The sequence below is a fragment of the Paramormyrops kingsleyae genome, chromosome 1 (genome assembly GCF_048594095.1).
Source record: "Paramormyrops kingsleyae isolate MSU_618 chromosome 1, PKINGS_0.4, whole genome shotgun sequence".
Lineage (NCBI taxonomy): Eukaryota > Metazoa > Chordata > Actinopteri > Osteoglossiformes > Mormyridae > Paramormyrops > Paramormyrops kingsleyae.
In genome coordinates, this window is record NC_132797.1 from 56,154,367 (window position 1) to 56,159,675 (window position 5,309).

Genomic DNA, 5,309 nt, shown 5'->3' on the forward strand with positions numbered 1-5,309 from the left:
TTAGTTTGTCATGATTTCTTCACGAAAACACATTTTCCTATAATGGTAGGTCGAACTCTTATGGGGGAAGCGCACGTTTCATGAAATGAACTCAGAATTTCAAGTTATAGTGAAATCTTCATTTTGTGTTAGTTTGTCATGATTTCTTCACGAAAACACATTTTCCTATAATGGTAGGTCGAACTCTTATGGGGGAAGCGCAGGTTTCATGAAATGAACTCAGAATTTCAAGTTATAATGAAATTTTCATTTCGTATTAGTTTGTCATGATTTCTTCACGTAAACACATTTTCCTATAATGGTAGGTCGAACTCTTATAGGGGAAGTGCAGGTTTCATGAAATGAACTCAGAATTTCAAGTTATAATGAAATCTTCATTTCGTGTTAGTTTGTTATGATTTCTTCACGAAATCACATTTTCCTATAAAGGTAGGTCGAACTCTTATGGGGGAAGCGCAGGTTTCATGAAATGAACTCAGAATTTCAAGTTACAATGAAATCTTCATTTCGTGTTAGTTTGTCATGATTTCTTCACGTAAACACATTTTCCTATAATGGTAGGTCGAACTCTTATAGGGGAAGCGCAGGTTTCATGAAATGAACTCAGAATTTCAAGTTATAATGAAATCTTCATTTCGTGTTAGTTTGTCATGATTTCTTCACGTAAACACATTTTCCTATATTGGTAGGTCGAACTATTATGGGAGAAGCGCAGGTTTCATGAAATGAACTCAGAATTTCAAGTTACAATGAAATCTTCATTTCGTGTTAGTTTGTCATGATTTCTTCACGAAAACACATTTTCCTATAATGGTAGGTCGAACTCTTATGGGGGAAGCGCACGTTTCATGAAATGAACTCAGAATTTCAAGTTATAGTGAAATCTTCATTTCGTGTTAGTTTGTCATGATTTCTTCACGAAAACACATTTTCCTATAATGGTAGGTCGCTCTCTTATAGGGGAAGCGCAGGTTTCATGAAATGAACTCAGAATTTCAAGTTATAATGAAATTTTCATTTCGTATTAGTTTGTCATGATTTCTTCACGTAAACACATTTTCCTATATTGGTAGGTCGAACTATTATGGGAGAAGCGCAGGTTTCATGAAATGAACTCAGAATTTCAAGTTACAATGAAATCTTCATTTCGTGTTAGTTTGTCATGATTTCTTCACGGAAACACATTTTCCTATAATGGTAGGTCGAACTCTTATGGGGGAAGCGCAGGTTTCATGAAATGAACTCAGAATTTCAAGTTACAATGAAATCTTCATTTCGTGTTAGTTTGTCATGATTTCTTCACGGAAACACATTTTCCTATAATGGTAGGTCGAACTCTTATGGGGGAAGCGCAGGTTTCATGAAATGAACTCAGAATTTCAAGTTATAATGAAATCTTCATTTCGTGTTAGTTTGTCATGATTTCTTCACGTAAACACATTTTCCTATAATGGTAGGTCGAACTCTTATAGGGGAAGCGCAGGTTTCATGAGATGAACTCAGAATTTCATGTTTTAATGAAATCTTGATTTCGTGTTAGTTTGTCATGATTTCTTCACGAAAACACATTTTCCTATAATGGTAGGTCGGACTCTTATGGGGGAAGCGCAGGTTTCATGAAATGAACTCAGAATTTCAAGTTATAATGAAATTTTCATTTCGTATTAGTTTGTCATGATTTCTTCACGTAAACACATTTTCCTATAATGGTAGGTCGAACTCATATAGGGGAAGTGCAGGTTTCATGAAATGAACTCAGAATTTCAAGTTATAATGAAATCTTCATTTCGTGTTAGTTTGTTATGATTTCTTCACGAAAACACATTTTCCTATAAAGGTAGGTCGAACTCTTATGGGGGAAGCGCAGGTTTCATGAAATGAACTCAGAATTTCAAGTTACAATGAAATCTTCATTTCGTGTTAGTTTGTCATGATTTCTTCACGTAAACACATTTTCCTATAATGGTAGGTCGAACTCTTATAGGGGAAGCGCAGGTTTCATGAAATGAACTCAGAATTTCAAGTTATAATGAAATCTTCATTTCGTGTTAGTTTGTCATGATTTCTTCACGTAAACACATTTTCCTATATTGGTAGGTCGAACTATTATGGGAGAAGCGCAGGTTTCATGAAATGAACTCAGAATTTCAAGTTACAATGAAATCTTCATTTCGTGTTAGTTTGTCATGATTTCTTCACGAAAACACATTTTCCTATAATGGTAGGTCGAACTCTTATGGGGGAAGCGCACGTTTCATGAAATGAACTCAGAATTTCAAGTTATAGTGAAATCTTCATTTCGTGTTAGTTTGTCATGATTTCTTCACGAAAACACATTTTCCTATAATGGTAGGTCGCTCTCTTATAGGGGAAGCGCAGGTTTCATGAAATGAACTCAGAATTTCAAGTTATAATGAAATTTTCATTTCGTATTAGTTTGTCATGATTTCTTCACGTAAACACATTTTCCTATATTGGTAGGTCGAACTATTATGGGAGAAGCGCAGGTTTCATGAAATGAACTCAGAATTTCAAGTTACAATGAAATCTTCATTTCGTGTTAGTTTGTCATGATTTCTTCACGGAAACACATTTTCCTATAATGGTAGGTCGAACTCTTATGGGGGAAGCGCACGTTTCATGAAATGAACTCAGAATTTCAAGTTATAGTGAAATCTTCATTTCGTGTTAGTTTGTCATGATTTCTTCACGAAAACACATTTTCCTATAATGGTAGGTCGAACTCTTGTGGGGGAAGCGCAGGTTTCATGAAATGAACTCAGAATTTCAAGTTATAATGAAATTTTCATTTCGTATTAGTTTGTCATGATTTCTTCACGTAAACACATTTTCCTATAATGGTAGGTCGCTCTCTTATAGGGGAAGCGCAGGTTTCATGAGATGAACTCAGAATTTCAAGTTATAATGAAATCTTCATTTCGTGTTAGTTTGTCATGATTTCTTCACGTAAACACATTTTCCTATAAAGGTAGGTCGAACTCTTATGGGGGAAGTGCAGGTTTCATGAAATGAACTCAGAATTTCAAGTTATAATGAAATTTTCATTTCGTGTTAGTTTGTCATGATTTCTTCACGTAAACACATTTTCCTATATTGGTAGGTCGAACTATTATGGGAGAAGCGCAGGTTTCATGAAATGAACTCAGAATTTCAAGTTATAATGAAATCTTCATTTCGTGTTAGTTTGTCATGATTTCTTCACGTAAACACATTTTCCTATAATGGTAGGTCGAACTCTTATAGGGGAAGCGCAGGTTTCATGAGATGAACTCAGAATTTCAAGTTATAATGAAATCTTCATTTCGTGTTAGTTTGTCATGATTTCTTCACGTAAACACATTTTCCTATAAAGGTAGGTCGAACTCTTATGGGGGAAGTGCAGGTTTCATGAAATGAACTCAGAATTTCAAGTTATAATGAAATCTTCATTTCGTGTTAGTTTGTCATGATTTCTTCACGTAAACACATTTTCCTATAATGGTAGGTCGAACTCTTATGGGGGAAGCGCAGGTTTCATGAAATGAACTCAGAATTTCAAGTTATAATGAAATCTTCATTTCGTGTTAGTTTGTCATGATTTCTTCACGTAAACACATTTTCCTATAATGGTAGGTCGAACTCTTATAGGGGAAGCGCAGGTTTCATGAGATGAACTCAGAATTTCATGTTTTAATGAAATCTTGATTTCGTGTTAGTTTGTCATGATTTCTTCACGAAAACACATTTTCCTATAATGGTAGGTCGAACTCTTATGGGGGAAGCGCAGGTTTCATGAAATGAACTCAGAATTTCAAGTTATAATGAAATTTTCATTTCGTATTAGTTTGTCATGATTTCTTCACGTAAACACATTTTCCTATAATGGTAGGTCGAACTCTTATAGGGGAAGTGCAGGTTTCATGAAATGAACTCAGAATTTCAAGTTATAATGAAATCTTGATTTCGTGTTAGTTTGTCATGATTTCTTCACGAAAACACATTTTCCTATAATGGTAGGTCGAACTCTTATGGGGGAAGCGCAGGTTTCATGAAATGAACTCAGAATTTCAAGTTATAATGAAATTTTCATTTCGTATTAGTTTGTCATGATTTCTTCACGTAAACACATTTTCCTATAATGGTAGGTCGAACTCTTATAGGGGAAGTGCAGGTTTCATGAAATGAACTCAGAATTTCAAGTTATAATGAAATCTTCATTTCGTGTTAGTTTGTCATGATTTCTTCACGAAAACACATTTTCCTATAAAGGTAGGTCGAACTCTTATGGGGGAAGCGCAGGTTTCATGAAATGAACTCAGAATTTCAAGTTACAATGAAATCTTCATTTCGTGTTAGTTTGTCATGATTTCTTCACGTAAACACATTTTCCTATAATGGTAGGTCGAACTCTTATAGGGGAAGCGCAGGTTTCATGAAATGAACTCAGAATTTCAAGTTATAATGAAATCTTCATTTCGTGTTAGTTTGTCATGATTTCTTCACGTAAACACATTTTCCTATATTGGTAGGTCGAACTATTATGGGAGAAGCGCAGGTTTCATGAAATGAACTCAGAATTTCAAGTTACAATGAAATCTTCATTTCGTGTTAGTTTGTCATGATTTCTTCACGAAAACACATTTTCCTATAATGGTAGGTCGAACTCTTATGGGGGAAGCGCACGTTTCATGAAATGAACTCAGAATTTCAAGTTATAGTGAAATCTTCATTTCGTGTTAGTTTGTCATGATTTCTTCACGAAAACACATTTTCCTATAATGGTAGGTCGCTCTCTTATAGGGGAAGCGCAGGTTTCATGAAATGAACTCAGAATTTCAAGTTATAATGAAATTTTCATTTCGTATTAGTTTGTCATGATTTCTTCACGTAAACACATTTTCCTATATTGGTAGGTCGAACTATTATGGGAGAAGCGCAGGTTTCATGAAATGAACTCAGAATTTCAAGTTACAATGAAATCTTCATTTCGTGTTAGTTTGTCATGATTTCTTCACGGAAACACATTTTCCTATAATGGTAGGTCGAACTCTTATGGGGGAAGCGCACGTTTCATGAAATGAACTCAGAATTTCAAGTTATAGTGAAATCTTCATTTCGTGTTAGTTTGTCATGATTTCTTCACGAAAACACATTTTCCTATAATGGTAGGTCGAACTCTTGTGGGGGAAGCGCAGGTTTCATGAAATGAACTCAGAATTTCAAGTTATAATGAAATTTTCATTTCGTATTAGTTTGTCATGATTTCTTCACGTAAACACATTTTCCTATAATGGTAGGTCGCTCTCTTA